This window comes from Falco cherrug, chromosome 5 (assembly GCF_023634085.1).
Source record: "Falco cherrug isolate bFalChe1 chromosome 5, bFalChe1.pri, whole genome shotgun sequence".
Taxonomy (NCBI): domain Eukaryota; kingdom Metazoa; phylum Chordata; class Aves; order Falconiformes; family Falconidae; genus Falco; species Falco cherrug.
The window spans coordinates 21,730,366-21,750,629 of NC_073701.1; the positions used below are offsets into that span (position 1 = coordinate 21,730,366).

The 20,264-nt window shown below is 38.9% G+C and overlaps 1 long non-coding RNA gene across 1 annotated transcript; it reads left to right on the forward strand.

Moving 5' to 3' along the window:
• Positions 1-161: 161 nt before the first annotated feature.
• Positions 162-17,566, forward strand: LOC114016293 (uncharacterized). The gene is made up of 3 exons (XR_008732492.1): positions 162-7,788; positions 8,370-15,209; positions 17,396-17,566. It is a non-coding gene; the product is annotated as an uncharacterized LOC114016293 (long non-coding RNA).
• Positions 17,567-20,264: the final 2,698 nt, after the last annotated feature.

A 20,264-nucleotide genomic window follows, 5' to 3' on the forward strand; every position in this document is an offset into this window, starting at 1 on the left:
TTTTTTACATCAAAATTACTAATTGTAGCCCAGGTGAAGGGAATTAGGAAAAGAAGATTGGGAAAGGGTAGCTGCAGGTGGAAATGGGTGGAAAAAAATCATCAGTAAAATGCATTCCACTTTAAAGATCTGAACAGTGTTAAACACTCCCCAAACTGGCTGACTTGGGTATTGTGAGTGATGCTAACCTAGCACTTAATATTGCATTTTTTAAAAGTCATATTACTAAAAAGAGTGAGGATTTAAATTATGTCCTTATGTGATAAAGAAACATACCAAACCCAAAAACTAAAGGAGTACTTTTATATCAAGACATTTGTATTGGAATTGGTAGTCAAGCCAGAATGCTTGTTAGATATGAGGAATGCTCATAGGAGAAACTACGTCAAAGGAATATAATGCACATAGTGACACAGAGGGTAATTTGTGAGCTGAAACTATGGAAGAGTTGGTAAGGATAGTGTCTCTCCACCTTTAACAATTTTTAATGCTGTACCTTTGGGTTGAATGTTGTGAAAGGGGGAGCAAAATGGTAAATACATCTAAGAAGTAGTAAGGAAAGCAGTCAGAAGCTGTTAGTTTGATCTCGCTAGTATTTAAGGTTGTAGTTTTTTTAAATTAAAAGAGAATATTTAAAATCATGAGATAAAAGGAAAATTGGATAAAATGCAACACAGATGTATCAAAGGTAGATTCGCCAGCCTGCCTTAATGCCTGTGTGTAATAAGAATTCATTTTCTAAACACAACATGGTAGACATGATCTGCCTTGACTTCAGTAAAGCATTTGACGTGTGTCCTATGGGAAATAACTTATGAAGATGGAGATCAGGGTCAGCAGAAGAGCTACAAGGTGGCTGAGGGATCTGTTAAAGCCCAGATGGCAACAGATATTGTAGAAAAGGAAGGTACCCATCTGGAAGCGAGGTTTTTTTGTGGAACCTGCTTAATATCTTCCTTTGTGGTAAAAGAGACGTGTGGAATGTGTATGGATGGACGGATGGTGGAGCTGAGTATACAACTCCCTGTTTGCCCTGTAAGGAGGATGGGGAGAAGGCTGCCTGCTTGCCTTGCCCTGCCTCTTGCCCTGCCAGCAAGAGGCAGGTTCTTTCTCCAAAAGTAACTGCATAAGCTGAGCTGGTGGTGGGGCTGTGAGACAGAGAGGCCGCAAAAGCGTGAGGGACCTAGTCTCCAAGGGCACCGAAGGCTAGGAGGCAGCCTGATTTCCCCATCTTTGAGTAAATCTGTCCATCCCACCTGACGAGCAATAAACTCAGCTTTAAGCTACAGAAGCTCCTAGTTTCTTTCCATAAAGAAAAAGTGACAAATTCCTGAAGACTTGACTTGACCTTTGTCTTGGCACAGAAGAGCTACAAAGATGCTGGCTGGAATCTGCTAACAAGAAGTTTGTGGTTGCTGTCAATGCTTTTGATAGTTATACACAAAAAGAGAAGAACTATGTAAAAGAAAAATCTAAAATTTAAGCTAGTGAGTATAATTGGGCTGGAGATGCTTTTAAAACTTCATGATATTTTGTTTGTTTGTTTGTTTTAACTGCAAAAATAACAGCAGTTGGGAACAATTTAAATCAAGAACAGGAGAACAAAAAAACTTTTTTTTTTCAGATAGTTTCTTCTGGTCCATGCTCAGGCTGAATGACCTCAAACTTCCTAAGACCCTTTTCTTTTTCCCCCTCAGAAATCAAAATAGATGACAGCAGAGAATGGAATGCAGCTATTGCAGTGTAATTGTCTGATGAAGATCATTCTGCAAGAGGATTATTTAACTTCCTGGGCAGGACCTCTCTGTCGTGCAATCACGCAAGAAAGGCTTTGAGCAATGGAGGAGAAAGCAGTTGGGCAGCCCTCATAAAGAGGCACTCTGGAAGATTCAGGTTAGAATGGGCTTTAGGATGAATAGGTGACTACTGAAAACTGCCTTCTTCACATAGGGTAAGGCTTCTTCTCTCAGATTTAGTTAAGAATTTGGCCTTTTGGATCTATGGCAAAAGGAAAGGGGTGCTGATTGCTGGATTTTTACTTATTTCAGCTGGTGGTGCAGAGGAAGCTATATGCAGAAGTCTATCAATCATGCTTGCTGTTATGACACAGCAATTTAGTAGCTATACCCACCAGACAGGGATGCTTCTTGAACTGAAGCATCTGGGACTCCATACAAAGCTGATGGACTTCTTTGCACTTTCAAAGCACTGCCTAAATTTTGTAAATCTTGTACCAGCACACAGTGAAATTAGTATGAAGGACTCTATAGGTTTGGCCTTGACTTTGAAAGAAGCTGCTTTTCAAATCTGGTTTAATACAATAGAAAAAAAAAGAGGGGACAGAAAAATAAGATGTGTTTGCATGTGAAATGTTGCAATAAGCAAATGGAAAACATTAGAAAACTGCCTTTTCTGCAGCATTTTGCTGATCTATGGCAGTTTTCATAGGGAGATAACAAAACATTCTGATCTGATTGCCTGTGTTTGGGGTCATCTGTTGATCTTGTTTTGCACAAAATAAATCTAAGATATGCATGCTTTAATCTTCATCATAAAGGATTATAGTTTTGAAATTTATTGCAGAAAAAATTACCTCCTAAATGAGGTTAGGAGTGACCAGAAACATCCCAGTTCAGTTTTGTAGTTTTGAGTACTGCCTAAATTCTCTAAATCTTGTCCCAGCACACAGTGAAATTAACATAAAGGACTCTGTAAATTCAGTCTTGCCTTTGAAAGAAGCTGCTTTTTTGCTGTCTACCAGCTCTAGTTATAACTATTTGAGTAGGTGCTGTGCCCAGTGGAGGTCATTACTAACCTTGAATAGCCATATGTATGTTGATTACTGCTTGTACAGTTTAGGGTGGGTTTTTTTTTAAAGGGTGAAATGTGTGTTTTATACTGTATTTGTGTATGCATATACAAAAAAATACAAGTTCTGTCCCAGACAGTTCAGTGAGCACCTCAGTTAAGTCTAAATGCATGGGACACCATTTTGAGTGAGGAAGGGTGAAGAAAGCTCGCTGGAGAGGATTAAGATCTCCATCTGTTAAGTTTGCACTGATGATAAAACACATGCTCCCAGTTGGAACAAGATGCATTAAAAGAGCAATTTCACTTCTACTGCCTAGCAACAATGTCATTGAGCACCTGCAATAGTTTAAACATTAAGCATAATTGGCTTTGCTTGACATAAATCTGTAGTTTTGTAAATAAGAGCAGTTGAGTTTCCATGTAATACCAATTAGCTATAAGGAATGCTTTGTTTGCTGAAGCCTGCAGCTTTGCAGAGGAAAGAGGGAGTTGTTAAGACTCAGCAGTAGTAGTCAGAAGGTAGAACCCAGATCAGACATTACATCGGCTTTGAGTGTCCTTATGCAAGTTATTTAATCCATTTCGGTCAGGTTCCCTAGGTATGAAAGGAAGAATATTCAGAAGTCTTTTTTTTTTTTTTTTCTTTTTCTTTTTTTTTTTTTTTTTAAAGAAACCTGAGTAAGTCTGATTCAAATACTTTGGAGGTAATTTGACAGCATTAAACCAAACTGTATGGGTCTGTGCTGGATTTCTTTTCCCTTCTTTTAGCTGGAGCTACTATTGCGTCTTGAAAGTTCTTGTAAATTTTCTAGAATCACTTGCTTTCTGCCAGTGATGGAAAAAAGCTGTTTGTGACACACTTGATATGAAAATCAGTCTTGTTCAGCTTCGGTGGGAACTCTGCGTTGTAAAGATGAGGTAGGGGAGTGCCTTCCTTGTGGCCCTAGGACAGAGCTGCAGATCAGAACTAAAGCTTTTAGAATTTAGCCTGGTGTTTGTTGCTTGTGACATGTACGAGTTTTGCCTTGGCAAGGGCAAATACAACTACCTTCCAGAAGATTATTTGAAATCTCCTGTGTTTTAATATCAAAAATTCCAAAGTCTCCTCATCATGTCTCTTTTCTGAATAGAATAAAAACTACCTTTTCTTTTCTATCTACCTGGTCTCTAGAAAGTCCCACCACAGAAATAATATTCTGTTGATGTAGCGCTTTAAATTATTCTATTTTCAGTCTCTGTCTGTAACCATAAATATAGATTTTCTCAATTCAGAGGAGGTTGGCTTTTGAACCTTAATGCAGTTTACTAGTACTGGTGCTGACTCTTTAAAGTTAGTTACTCAGTGCTAATATTCAGTGATAGTAAGACTGAGAAGAACTGCTCTGACAATGATTTTTCAGTGTTTTGAAGACACTTCATCTCTGCAGCGTACTTGATAGTGCATCCTAAGACGACCAAATTGTGGATACGGTCTACACATTTTGTTGGAGAACACATACTCTAAAAGAAAATCAGCAGAAACTTTCTGTAGCATGTTTTATGACCAGCATCTTTTCCTACCTTGCTTTTTTCTTTGGTTGGTTTTTGTTTGGGTTTTATCTTTTTTTGATGGTGGGGGTTGGGTTGGGTTAGTTTGAGGTTGTTTTTTTGTCTCATTGGGTTTTTTTCCAGATTAAATTAAAATGTGTAGTATTTATATCTACAGTTTGTCTGGGGAATAGTCCACGTCTTTTCCAAACACCAGGATTTTATGTAGAGCCTAAATATGCTCTTTCCGATTACCTAATCCACTTTGAGGAAAAGGCACGTCTAGAAAATACTGCAGGTATTAACCTTACACTTTGAGGGTTAGGCTTTTTTCCTGTTACTGTGGGAAACTCCTGTTCAGGTGCTTGCTTGGTCACATCTGGAACAGCTTAGCTTAGAACAGAGGTCTTGAAGCTGAGTCTTGTATACCCAGTGGAGTGTGCTGACTGGATGGAGACTAAATGTAGAAGTGCATATTTTCTGGATACTCCTTTTTATATTTTTTTTTTTCCTTTTTCCTTTCAGATAAGAAGAAATGTTTTGAAATCTAAAACACTTTACAAACAAACCAAAAAACTCAACCATGATGATGGGGGAGGGAACCAACAAATAAAACCTTACAGCAGTCAGCATTTGTCTTACCTGCTTTGTAGCCTGGTAAAAAGCATCTTTTGAAACCAGATCCTGAATGCTTTTATTATCATGTCATGTGAACTTCAGAAGCAAGATTGCTGATGAGGCTGGGGATAGTAGTTATAGTGGCACTTAGTAAAAAGGCACAGCAAGTTATCTCAGCTTTGTTTTTTGGATGGTCAGCGAATGCAATATGAAGGTACTGTCTGTTTATCTGGCAGAAAGAGGCAATCTTTGATACCAAGCAAAATCATAAATTCATAACAGATGTTAAATAGTAAACCAGAGGTTGCAAGATGATGCTGCTTGAAAGCAAATCCAGCACTACATGCAATTCTGAATTTCTTTACCTTGGCTCATAGAGTTTTCCTGTTGTCTTGAAATTGTTCCTTTTTTAAATATTCAGGTGAAAAACCTGAGAGATTTTAATATCATGCTAACAGATGATAACCCCCTTAACAAGCTTTGTCACTGTTTATAAAAAGCTGTCATTTAGTGGAAACACTCTTTAAGCTTAAGCTGTTTGTAAGCTAAACTTTAAAGTGAGACTGTTGTATAAAACCTTGAGCATCCTGCCTTACATATTCTGTGGGCGGAAAAAAAACATCCTATGGAATGTATGTGACTTCAAGGGAGAAACTTCATTGCAGAGATCCAAATACAGAAATTATGCAGGTCTTGCAAAAATAAGCAAATAGTTTCAACAACAGAGAGAGCATCAAACTGCACCAAGGTGTAAGAAGGTGATTATTACCTATTTGAAAATGATATTGCTTCATTATGGAAGAGCTTTTGATTGCTAATCTTTGCTTGGGGTAGGAAGTTATTTTTGAGAATAAAGGAGAGTGGATGAAGGTGTTGTCTGTAAGATTGCATAGATGTTAAAAAGTCTAAGTAGAGTGGCACTGAGGGCACACCTAAATTATGTATTTCTTGTATTTAAAAAAAAAAATGACCAGAAAGAGGGTAGGTACCTTTGTAGTTCTGGCTGAAACAGTTGAAGTTTATAACTTAGTAAAACCAGTGCTTCTATTCTTTTCAGTTCCAATGTGAATTACCAGTCAATTGATTCTTGCCTCTGCAAAGTTTGTTCATCTGATTCATGGCTAAAGTGAACTATTCTCTGTCAGTTATTTAAAATAACATTCCCTGTTGTAGTAAGGGTTGACTAAATCATGGTTATTTTTTCCCCAGTTAGCATTTTCAAGCTATCTTCCTATGCACTTAGTGAGTGTTACACCTACCTTTCGACATTCTTTAGAAAACAATATTCTCACTTTCTTCAAGCCTTTTTAAGATGCACTGAGTTCCAAATAATCACTTGCACAGATGCTCATAAATGCTTCTTTTTTTTTTTTTTTTTCCAAGATACTTGTGCAGTTCCAACACAGGCTCAGGCATGTAGATCCTTCAGAAATGCTCAGAGAGAGTGGCCCAATTTAAATTATCTATTGAATGCTGAAACACAAATTGCACATGAAATCCCCAAGCTTCAAGGGTCTCTGGCAGGTCACATCCTACCAGTCACTCAAACATTTAGTCAGTGCTACCCCCATGCACCTATGAAACTGAGGCTGTTTGACACCTCTGAGAATATTTCTCATGTTAGATCTGTTGTAAATGAGCACATGGTCCAGAATAATTAATGGTAACACTTCAGTCCTTTTTTGACAGAGTTGTGTTTCTTATGCAGTTTGCGCTGGTCTGTCTATTTAACTGCAATCAGCCATGCCTGAAAGACAGGAAAGAACAAGACGGACAAGTGTGTCAGTGAGTGAACCTCTTTTCTGTAATTAGAAATGCACAGGGAATAAATTATTCTCTAATTCAAGCTGTCCAGCTCACACTAATAATAACAACCCAAGAAGCAATCTGTTTATAAAAATTAAAACAGAATTTGTGAGACTCCTTAGTGCAAGACGGGATTTGCTGTGTAGTCTTTTTCTAGTTTATCATCCTTAAAGGGCTCCATTGAGGCATTGTGAGTGTTTCAGGCTGGACCACACAGCAATTTCATGTATGTATTTTCTATCACACAAGAATAACCAAAACTTAATCAGAGAGAACTGTAGCAATTCTGGGGCAAATTCTTCTCTGCTAAATTAATGGCTGATAAAGAACAAATGCTATAGAATAAAGGTATGAACAAACTTGGCCTAAGCCTTGTCCCCACTTCTGCGGACACCTTTTAATACTTCTCCGTTCGATTGTCTTCCAGCTCGCACAGGCAGAACCTTTGCTGTGGAGGTACTGAGGAGGACCCTAGCAATGGCTTGATAGTTTTTGTTTTACCTAAACAATTCCTATGAGCCTGGTAATTCTTTGTAAAGACTAATGGGGTTCAGTTGTATCTTTAGTGGCTAAAGATTTATTTTAAATTATGCCATGGTAGGCCTTAAAATTTTCCAACCGCAATAATACTAAAACTGGAGGAACAGACTGATTCTGAAAGGTCTGTCTTACTATACAGCCATAAGACTACAGGCTAAACTCCTCCTGCTCTAGGGCAAAGAGAGTGGATAGTATCTTGAACCTTCGGGCCCCAAAATGTTTGCCTCAATGGATTTTAACTGTTTCTTGATATTTTTTTCTCTTTTATCCTGTTTTTTTCCCCTAAACTTGCATAGGTCTTAATTATGGCTGACTTCTGATTGTAGCACCTGATTAATGCAGAGCACTCTCACTGGACTTCAGCTTCCAGTCAAGTGGACGTGTAACGTCTTGAGGGTGGAGGAGGTGCCAGAGAACCAGCTTTCTAACAACAAGTCTGAAAATGAGAGTGCACAGTCTCCATTTTAAACCTGGGAAAGTAATCAGGTCTGGGGATTAGATATGTTACTTATCCTCCTTTAGAGCCAAAAGCTATAAAGAAACCACTCAGAATTTGAACAGCTGTCATAAAGCATCCCTGACATTTTTAAGCAATCTCAGATCTTTGGATGAAGAGTCATGATAGTAACTCTTATTTTGGGAAGGCTGAAACGTACACAATGAATTCTCTCTGTCAGACAACATGCTGCAAAAGAGAGTGTTGACTACAAGAAGTCAGCCTAACAGGCAACAATTTTTTATTATTATTGTGAAATCTCAGCAAATCACTTTATCTATTTTATTCTTCATACAAAGCATATGTATTGTGGTCAGTTGCTGATCTGAAAGTATAGATGAGATCCAGGGGAGGGAACAAAAGCTATCTAGGTTTTCTGGCACACTTGTGTATATACATCACTTCAAACTGAGGAGAACAAGCTTGAAGATTCACTGGCCAGTAATTCAGAGTACCTAATTAATTTAATTGCAAACCATGAAATTCTCAAATTAATTTATTATTCAAATGTATTCATGCACTTCCCTTCCCCAGGGCTCTCCCCCTAAAAAAACCTGCCTTTTCATTGCAGCTCTGTTTTGTGAACATCTGAAATCCAAACAAAAGAATATCCAGTGTGTCAGACCAGTCAGTCTTCTGATGGTGTGTGAGGGGAAAAAATACAGAACAAAATACAAAACCCTTCTGGTAAACATTTCCAGGCATCCAGGCTGAAGGAGGTATCCTTAATTCTGTTTTTCTGTTCATCCCGATAGCTTATGTAACTAATCAAAATGCTAATAACTAAACATAATACTAATTGCCAGTTCAGCATGTTACAGTGAAATGTGCAATTTAGGTGCTTGTTTTCAGTTTCTATCTCTTTTTAGTATCTCTGCTAGTGCTTGTGCTCTTGCAGGCTTCTTATGCCTTGCTCTTTGAAGTCCAAGGCAAAATCAGCCATGGCCCACATCCTTCGCTGATTGTGATTCTACAAGTAGTAGGAAGAGGGGAGAAAGGATGGAGGAGAGAGAATAAACTCACAAATCACCCTCACAGCATGCAAACTCTTCAAATACTATTTTGTATGAGCAACTGCTGCTCTTCCCATAGCTTTGTTGTTCACCATCTAACATCAGTGAGCTGTGCTAATAGAAGGATGTGGGGACAGAGGAGGGAGCTGGTGCTTTTTGTGGTGCAACTTCTCATTACAAGCATGAACAAAGTCATAAGTTATCAGAGCTTGAGCTTCCTAACTCTGCAAAATAGACACATGGTTGATTTGAAATTCGCTTTTGAATCTATTAGCAGGAATCAAAAAATAGGATGACCTCTTTCCTTTTTATCATAGTAAGCAAGGCACTTGGTCCTTCCTTGATGGCAGAATTGGGTCTGGCTTTTTATCACATGACAAAAAAAACCGAGTTGATGCTAACACCTCTGCTTCCTACACCTTCACATGAACTTGAACCTCTCATACGACCTGACCTCAAAAGAAGGATGTGTAGTAGTCTTCCTGGTGTATTTCGGGATTTGTTTTTGTTTTCTTTTGCCTTTTCCCACTTTCATCCCATCAGTGCCCTCAAAGCTTTGATATGAAGAGTACCCCATAGCATTACAGATGTTCTCTTGTTATTACAGCTCTTTTGGATGCTTTTGACTGGCAGCTGCTGGGTAGTCTTATGCTGGCATCCCTGCTCCTGCTCACCTTTCCTCTCGCCTAGGTGCAAAGGCCTTTTCTATTTGCCCCTTTGCACGCCACGCTCTAATCCAGGCTTTCTGCACATCTCAGAAGTAACTCTGCTTTCCTGTCTCCCTCTGAGGATCTGTCACCCAGCCTCACTCGGCGTTGCATTATTAAGCATTGAGCAGACACCGAGTGAACTTGGTGAAAATTGTATTTGGGGTGTTTCTCTATCAGCTTGTGTGATGTGCTGTTCCCCTGCTCTCTGGGTTGCTCCCACACAGGCAGGCGTGTGTGTGTGTATCTGCGTGTGTTGGGGAATCGACTGCTGTGGGAATCATCTCTACCTGCCTTCTTGCATGCTCCCTGCTCTTTGTCAGACCTGCTGGTTTTGTAACTGCTGCATTTGAGGAACGGTGGGGACATCCAGCGGTCACATGGGTGATAATTAATTACTCCCGATCCCGTCAGTAAGATCAAATTTCCAAGCTTGCTTGTTTTCTCAGCGTTTGACTTGTTTTTCATCGTAGCTCATTATGCTGTAAAGTGCCTGACAGGTTGGGATGACTTCTTTTTCTTGTCTTTTTCTTCCTCCCTATGTGATGTTGCTTCATATCCATCAACAACTGAAATCAGGAAATTGAGCCTTTCTCAGAAGAATATCTGAGGATATCTTTTAATTGCTTTTCAAATGGAAAATTTGGAAAAAAGAGTAAGAAAAATATTAGCTATTATTTTGAGTGTGTAACAGAGGAATAAATGGTAAATAAATGTTATTGCTAAAGGTGACAGATATATTTTTTTTGTAATTGATGACAAATAATCACAACTTCAACTTTTTATGCAACTTTTTCAAATTACCTCCTGCATAATTCATGTGTACCTTGGTTCATCTGGAGTCTGTAATGAGACTGAGAGGAGCTGTCTCCTTCCCTTCTCTGAATCTGGCTGTGATCAGATTCACTCACTGCTCATCGGGGGAACGGAGTCTCCCATTGTACTGGCTGAGTGGGCTTTTCTGGAATAATCCTAAATGGGAGAGTTTTTAAAATAAATGGATAACAAAAGACCCGTTTTGTGGTTGTCATAATGTAGAATAAAAACATCAGTGAATTCCAGACCTTGACATCAGAAGGTGGAAAGTGTTGTTTGCCCAGTCTGGTGACTGCTTGTTATATGATCATGCAGAGGAGTCAACTGTCCTTTGCCCACTTAGTAACTCCAGAAATGACACCAGCTGTAACTAATCTAGTTAGTAGCATCAGAACAGCAATATGTCTATCTGCTGTGCATCAGAATAGCCAACTTTGCTTCCTAGTTTTGTTCAGAAATATGAAAAAAGAAAATGAACCCTCCAGGGATCGAGCAAGCACATCAAAATCTATCTTTTTTTTTTTTTCTCTCTTAAGAAAAAAAGAATGTATGATAATTTTATGTAATATTACTATATTCCTGTTAATCTATCTAATACAGGAAACATTGCCCTTTTTTTGTTGTCAAACTACAAATTAATTTAAACAATATGATTGTTCCTCTGCTGTTTTTTATTTCCACATTGAGATAAGATTTGTGGAAGCCATGGGAGAAATTCTAGTAAAGGTCACTGGCCTAATCATAAAACGTCTTTAAAAATTTTATGATCCTTTAATGGAGTGCTATTGGGTAATTCCTCCTGGAAAGGACCTAGCTCTGTAATAAAGCCTTTCAAAGGAACATGGCAACTTTGGTACAGCTGTCAGCAACTATTTTCCCCAGGTTTGCACATGGTACCTTGGTGGCAGTGATCAGCAGAAATGCTTTAAATGTTTGGAAAACATATGATGCACAAATGAAGCAAGAGAGAAGTAATGGATTCTAAACATTACCTTGATGAAAGAGTATGACAATCACAACAAGCGAAATGCTTATAAAGGAAAAACATTTGTAGAAAATGCATTTGTCATCTGAACAAGTTATATTGAATTATCTCCACTTTATTTGTGAAATAACTGCCTGGTTTCAGTGTAACACGATGGTGAAATTTCAACAAATCCTTACTTTTGCCTGGGTGATGGAGATCGTGGGAATGCTATACTGGAAAATCTGTGGTATTCTCCCATTTTCTGTTGTTCTTTGCTGGCATTTTCCCCATGCACATTCATCTTCAATTCCTGCTTCAAAAATTCAGATAAACATCATAAGGTAAATAAGGGTTGTGACTGAACTTATGTCAGAAGTAAGTATTTGCATACCCTAATTTCTAAAAACAAGTGTTTCTTTAAGCCAGACCTGGGCCTTTTATCGTCTGGTGGAAATCTTCCGAATATTGAACTGTTCTTACTGATACCAAGCTTTGAAACAAACTAATTTTGAAGGGCTGAAGAAATGTTATATACATGGTTTTCACATGTTGCTGACACTGTAGTATTGAACTTTCTCGTTTCCTTACAATAAAATGGAATTCTAGGGCCATTTGAGGGGGTGCTCAGGAAAACTCGGGGCTGTGCATCCTGTGTAGCAGGTCATTAATCAGCGCAGTAGCAGAGCTGAGGCTGCACGGCAGCTCACCTGTTTCCTCCTCCACTTCTTTCTGGAGGGAGCTGCTGCTGCTTCTACTTAATGTCTCCAAACAACCTACAGTAATATGCATTTGAAGTTCTGCCAAAGGAAAGTGTAACAGTGCTTTGACGGTAGCGGATATTGTGAAGATAGGGGTTTTTTTTGTTTGTTTTTTCATTTCTGGAGATGAGCCTTTCCGTTTTTGCTTGAAGTTTTGCTTGATTAATGTATTCATTAAAGAGGAGTGACGGTAATGATTAAACAAAAACATCTTTAAAATGCAGAGTTCATTTCAACCCATTTGGTTTTGTTGCACACAAATTGGATTGGCATTGCATCCTGCACAGCAGGTACTCCACTTGAAATCAAAGACAGATGCTTTTATAGGATTAGAAAGGATATCTTGAGGGGTGGAGGAAGAGATTGAGGCTGGGGGGTTTTGTTGCTTTTTCTTGTACTTTTTAGTAATAATGGTAAATGAATAGTGATAATACTGCTGTTTTGTCTGCCTTGAGTACTAATAATGTTGTTTGCTTACAATTAAAAAGAAATAAAAGCTCCATTGTAACTTGAATTGTTAACAAATCAAGACTACTTAACTGAGATTCTTTCCCTCATAAATAGCTAATGACACCTGAGTCTGAATTTTAATGCTAAATATCTCTGAATGAAAATATTTGACTGCTGAATCATGCCAGGCAGCCACATTGATTTTTTTATTATTTATTTTGTTTTTAATTATCTGGCAGCACACATGTCTTTTAAGCGCTTCCCAAATCACTTAACCTAGTCTGTGCTCAAATAGAAACCTGGTGAGGGAGCTGGAGCTTGCAGGGAATTGTAGCTGGTTATAATAAATACAGTTGAAGCATCTCTCTCGAATGGGAGATCTCCAAGACTGACTTGTGTGCAGAACTGCTGAAGATGCTGATCTTCCTCAAATGCACTGCAGCTAGTTGACTAAGGAAGCAGAGAGGGGGGACAGGTCTGGGCTCCTATGATTCTGGCAGTACCTTCCAGTTGAAATGCCCATTCTGGGGCACTTGGGTCATGAGCACCCAGTGAAAATTGAGTTTGAGTGAAATATCATCCTGAGCACCCAGACCCCATTTGTCAGCAAACTACAAGCCAGCGTTTCCCCCAAAACATTTTGAGATTGATTGGCATGAAAGGTGATGGTGTCATGTTATTTTTGCAGCAAAAGTATTTCTGCATATTATAGTCTTTCTGATAGTGGCTACTGTAGCTTGCACTGTTTGGCACTTTCCACGTAAACCATTCTTTTCCACATTTATGTTTACAAAATATTTAATCTCTTTCTAAAGATATATATTCAAAGAACTCCTTCCGCTTCTTGACAATGTAAAGCATCAAAACCATCGGGGTTTCCCACTGTAATTGTAAATTTTTCTTTTTTTATTATTATTATTTAAATACTGTATTATTTTTAATCAAACCTTAGCCTCACCTGTACAGACGACAGTTGAAGAGAGGACCCTCTTGCTGAGAATATTCACTTTTTTTTTAGTGTTGTTGTTAATTTCCTTAGTGTGTCCAAAGATTCAAATTACATTCAGGGTTCACTTCTCTGTGCGTTTACTGAATACAACAGATGGAGCTTCTCTAACCCTAGGAACTTGTTGGTGCCTTTTGAAACAATGAAGAAAAGAGTACTGAGAAACAAGAAAGAAATATCACGTTCAAAATTTTTGTTCAGCTAATGTCTTTTGATAACATCATTTTGTGTGATTTGAGTTTCATTTCAGCTGTTGGTGAATAATATCAGTTCTAGATGACGAGAATCATGACTGCAGTGGACTCTTGTTCAGGGATTAATAAAACCTGCTTTCATTTCGCTGCCTGGCTTGACTTAAAGCCCTTTATGGGGGTCTGAGTGTGCCCAGTACAGTTCATATGAATGTGTGGCATGACCTATAGGATTTTTCAACCATAAAGTCCTAAAATTGCCATAAGGGTTTTCTTTATTGTTGTTACTGGCTTTTGTTACATTTCCTACATGTTATCTGCAAGGTATACGGTTTACAGAACCCAAAGAACTACATTTAGCTATTGATGATCATACCATAGTAAGGTGTGGCATTTTCTCATACACGACTTTACTGCTGCAGACACTAAAATCCAGGAATCTAAAAATTATAATTATTGCCCTAGACTCCTACCTGACTTTACTTTCAAAACTGATCTCTATTGCAGATTTAACCATATATTTTTCTCCTACTTAAATCCTTTTCAAGGTTTGTCTAGCTCTAGATTTCTTTAACTGTGTTCAGCGTGTATTCCTAGACTGGCATTATGAATTCTTGATGGGGTTGGGTTGGGTTGGCTCCCAGAATAAAAGTTCTTAACCTATATGGTTCACATAGCCTGGACCAAGGGAATAAATCAATAAGCTTCTGTTACGCATTTGTTTTATTATCCCACTTGAGAAATAAACTTTGCCATTAAACTACATGCAGGGCAATAACTGTCCCTTTCATCGTGTTTCTCATTCCAATCTTAAATCAACCTACAAATTCCAGAGGAAGATGTTCATTCCTGAAAATGAATAGACAGCTGGAATGCAAAAAATATAGGTCAGCATTTGTAGAGGAATTTTTTCTAATCCTAGTATTTTTGCATGAGTCAGTTTGCTTTTTTCTACCCTCATTATTAGTATATAATCTCTTTAAATGGCTGAGACTTTGAAGAACTTCGTAATGAATGTTTGCTTTCCATTGAACTTTCGGGAGAGAAATGATGCGTTCTTTTAAATTCATGAACTTAGAAACAGTTTGCTTACTCAAGAACAGTATCCCCATTGAAGAAAGATGTGGTGTTTATCATTCAGCAATCAACTTAATTGCCTTCCATTATGAAATTGGCTTGGATTTTTGGGTTTGCGCCACAACAGTTTTTAATAGCACAAATGAATTTTTCATAGAATGAGAATGAAAATGAGTTCAAAATTATGAATTCAAAGATACATTTTTCCACTGTGCATTCCTCTCTACTCCTGTTGGAAATTAAGTCGTATGTTGTTATTTCTTGTCAGAAAGACCCATCCAGATGGGAAGTCCCGCTATTTTATACTGACAGAGGCTGTAGGAAGCCAGAAATAGCAAAGCGGAGACAACCTCGAGATCTTCCAGAACTGAATGCACATGAGCACTTGAGAAGTTTTGCTTCTACCTGGTTTCAGTAGGAGCTCAGGTATCTATATAGTCATACTACTACGAGTCTCATCCCTGACCTGCAAAACCATTTAATGCTCATTTTCTCCATCGTGGGGGGAGTATACAACAGGTCAGGCAGTCGCCTTCCTCCCATCTTGGAAATGACAGCCACTTCGGATCCACAGCTGAGAAATGACGCACTGGTGGTGTGTGAGGTTGAGGGAATGCATAGACAGATTTGGAGGAGTTTCTTTCTCAGAAGTGTTTTCCTTTTTTCCCCTCATTCTTTTTGCTTTCCTTTGCTTGGGAACCATGTGGTTCCTCTTAGGTTGGTCTGATGAGCCCTTGCTAACTGTAAATGTTAAATCTGAGAGGGCAGCAGAAGCAACAGAAGTAGTATGGGGGCTTTCCTAAAGGCACTGCTTAGTGAGGGGATGTCACTACATATATGAAAAAAACCCTTTGCTTTAATGAACTTGGACGTTTTTTTGAATACAAAACACATAGCTCTTTTAATATGTCTGATATTAAAGCAGAAGGATCCCTTTCCTCATAGATATAAAGATAACTTCTGCTGCTATAGAGGGTGTTACACACTGGAAGAAAATCTATGTTAGTATATGCCGATTTAACTGTGGCCAGTTGATGTTTGTATCATAGCTATTTCATTTTTTAAAAATAATTGAAAAATACCCCTTATGTTTCTGTACTAGAAGACAAATTTTGGTTACCTGTTGTATTTTGCAATAGGATCTGGTATTCATAAACAGCATTTTGCTACATATTTCACATATTGTTTTCTCAGTCTTTCTCTGTTCCTGCGATCTGAATATTAACGTAGCACTAAAGTTAATTTTTAAAGAGATTCAGGAGGCTTTCTAAAAAGAAACATTTTAAGGATGATGTAAAGTTAAAAAAAAAAAAAACAACAACAAAAAAACCCCACAGCTTTGCAATGCTGCTTCTGCTTTGTGAGCATTGATTTCCTGGTTGGATTTATTGATTTGATTTTATCATATTTGAACTAAGTAATTTACTCTGCATGTTTTTTTAATATTACTGATTTTAATGCTATGTTATTGTAAGGCTATTGTGAAAGATATACTTCTCTAGTCATTTTAAGAACTATTACTTAAGAGGAATTAAAAATTTTACTTAGAATTATCTCCCACGTGAAAAACAGTGCTGAAAGCAAATGTTGCTGTTGAATTTCATGTTGTTTAGAAAGAAGAGAAAAAATTGAAAGCTTTACTGGGGTAAAGTTTTAAGAGGTTTTGCTGGATATTCTTTTTGGGGAGAAGGAAGCTGTCATGAGAAAGAAAAAAATAGATGCAATTGTGATTGTATGGAATTAATAGAACTTTGTAGGTTATGTTGAAAATTATCAGAATCTGTCTAAATTTCTCTAAAAACTAGTTCTGAAGCCAAAGTACTTTGGGAATCTTATAATGCAGGGAAATCAGACCGCTGTCTGACACACACTAGTAAATGCTGACTTCTTCCAGTGGTAGCTGCCGTGTATGCTTGTGGCTGTCAGGAGATCATGTGGTTGCGTTGTCTGATAATAGCTGTATTTTTTACTTAACTGTCAAATTTTAAAGGATGTATTGATAGTGTGCATGGTTTAAAAGGGATGGATGTGGATATATACAGTATATGTCTGACACGGGAAATTGAAAATGTGTGAGTTAATTGTATATTGTTTTGTAGTAGGGTAAATTTTTAATCACATTGCATACATACCTTTTCGGTGAAGGAAGTAATTGATATTTGGGACACTGAGGGGTATAAATATTTTATTAAATCTCCTAAAAATAAAAGGAGTCACATGGGTTCCTTCATGAACTTGTATGTTTATAAGGTTTAAGATGAAGGAATTTATTCATGAATGTCGAGAAGCAAAGATACCATCAGCAGCAACAGCTGCTTAAATCAGTTGAGACAGAAGTGGCTTACATAGTTTTGTTTTAGATTGCTTTTACTTTTGAGGGAAGGGAGCTTGTAAACACTCACACCTTTGTAAATAAGTAAAAATCTCGGTAGGTGGTGACACACCTCCTTTCTCTTCATTTACTAAATCCCATCACCAGTTCCTGCGCTCCCATCCCTCTTTGGCACTGACAGTGTGATACACTGTTACCAATATAAGCTGCAAGAAAAGTCCGGAATTTTTGGAAGGGAGGAACTTATTTTCTGAGACACTAATTGGTCTTTCTTTGACAGACCAAAAGAGGCTGAAGCCAACTGTATCATACATGGTGATCTTTTCCTTGAAACAAAACAACATCCACCGAGGCTTTCCGTGGGCTGAAAAACCTTGTTATGCTGAAACCATGAGTGGAGCTTATGGGCACTTATGTGACAGCAGCGTTATGTACTTACTGTGGCTGTTGGTTGTTTTTTAAGGCTTTGTATTAAAGTATTCAAAACCAAGAAAACATCATAATGACACAGTAATTTTTTGTTCAGTCATGCAACTGAGAGAGGTGTGTCAAGTTAAATGCGAGTGGTGACTATTAAAGACACTGCTGAATGTTTTAGGTACCAAACCCCCCTCATTTGTATCCCAAATGCTCCTATGAAACTTCCTGGGGCATTTCCTACCCCACCCCCACACAGACACACCCTTTTTTTCTTTTTTATGAAAACAGAAATGTGAATGGAGTACAGGAAATACAGTTTTTGCCTGAGTTCAGACTGACTGCAAACTGCACCATTAAGCATTACTGTCGCTAGCCCTGCTGCAATGTACCAGATTACCTGGGCAAAGAGCTTTGTACCCACTGCCAGGCTCTGGTTTGGGACAACTGTGATTAAAGCAAGAATCTGAAATAGTGTAGCAAAAGAAATATTATCTGCATTTCCCCCTTTCTTTAAAAATTAGCTATTAAGTCCCCACCCACACACATGCAAACAGAGCCAGGGGCAGCTCCGGTCTGACCCAGGAGCAGGGGTGAGGGCAGAAGAGGAAAGGCAGGACAGGTGCAGATGTGCTGGGGAGGTGTGAGCAGCATACCGAACACTGTTAGCAGGGGGCTGCCAGTCCTGTCAGAGCCCATCCTCTGCTCTCAAAGTCCTGCCTAGTTAAGTGGATGGTAAATCCCGAGTTTTTTGAAAAGCTCACCAAGAGCAAGTGTAACAGTTTCAATAGATCTGATCAGCACACTGCGTCGTCCCCTCCCTGTTTATCCAACTTTGACAATGCTATCATCAGTCCCTCATGAAAATATATACCTTAAAATCTGTGGTGTTTGGTTTTGTGGTTGTTTCTTTTCCCACCCACACCCTGCCTTACTGCTTGCTGCCATTTGAGCACAGCACGTTTTTTAAAAAGCCTGTAAAAATATAGATTGGGTGATCTGTCTCTTTTAGACCATTCAGCGATGAAATTTCTACTGTACTACTTTATTGTGACATTACTTGACTAGATAAAGCCATTCTCTGTCTGAGAATGGAAAGAATCTGGCAATGTCTACATAAATCGTGTTACTCATTTCATGCTGAGACAGGGGTTCCCAAAGGGAGATCCTCTGGGACACGTCCCTCCTCAGCAGAAAAACAAACAGGGGCACAGCCAATTTCTGAAGAATGGGGCTGATCAGTTTTATAATGTTGCTGTTATTACAATAAACATTTGTGGTCCAACTATTGCAGTTTAATCTAACAGGTATACCAGTAGCTACTAAAAAGCAGTGTATAAGAAAGAAATACACCCTCCTCCTGCTCCCTCCTTTCCCAAAAGCACTTGGCATCACCTTTGGACTCCAATTTCAGGGGAATGACTGGATATTCTAAAATAACATAATGCGGGATCGTTCATGCCAAAATTACTACTTTGACCCATTTGAATACAATTGTCCAATGTTGGTGTGGCAGCTGTCAGATCCATTTCTGAAAGCACCAGTTTTTAATAGATCACGGTTTTGCAAGGTCTTCATTCAGATCCTAATGTGCTTCATAAAAAGAAGGTAAAATTCCTATCCTTGTTTTTCAGCAGTCTTAAGAGATGGAGAAATGGATAGGGGAGCTGGACAGGACTTCTGGCAAAAACTATTTTTTGTCAGGAAAAACCGATTCATTAAAGCTCTTTTGCAGAAGCATATGTTTTGATGAAACTCCTGGCATGAAGGTTTACTGAAGTCTGGAACAGAATATAAAGACAGAATTTTTATGCTGGTAGAAAAGCAAACATGAACCTTCCTGCATCGCTGTGCAGGGGCCTGGGTCACCCAGCTGGGCTATTCACCTCCTGCTAGACCTGCTGGGCAAAGCTGGCACCTCACTGCAGAGCACCCATGTAGGAGACCAACCGTAAAAACAGTCTAACACCAAGGAAAAACCCACTAGACACCAGCGAAGCAAAAGCTGCTCTTACAAGTGCTTGCCACTCGCTCCAGAAGGAACCATCCGCCCAACCCCAGTACGGCCCTTCGGCACTGAGGCTGTGGTGCCACCATGCAGCTGGAGGCGCAGTGTGTTATCCGGGGCTGCCTCTTTCAATCCTCTCCAGATGCTGTGGTCTGAGACCTCTCTGTGCAGGAAGGAGTGGGGAAGGGGGCAATTTTCCAGTCTGCTTTGTATGACCCTTGGTCTGTCCCTCACCTGCAGGCTGTCCAGGGCTTTCTGTGTGCTGTCACTAGGCAAATACCTGGGATAACTTTGGGGACAAATGCAAAGCAATATAAAACAGTGTAAAGCTGTATACACTGAAGAGCTAGAGCTCAGAAGAGTTACTTGGTACTTGGCAGAGAAAACATTTTGTTCTGTCCTACTGGTAGTTACTGGGAAGCACCTACTGACAGCATCCTAGAAATCAATAACTGTGTATGCACGGTATTTCTGGTGAGGCTGTATGGACATCCTTACTGCTGTTCTTGGCCTCTAGAAAGAGGCTATTTACTTTTCTGGTGGGGTCCTTGATCTGCAATGAACAGCCACAACTCTAAGAATAAATATTCTGCATTTTTTTACTACCTGCTTCACAGCTCAAAACTCCTTTACAGAGCCTGCATGAAACAATGGGATGTGCCTGAGCAGTGGGTAGGATAGTCAGTCTTTTTACAAGTCGGCGAACTGGAGATCTAAAAGACTA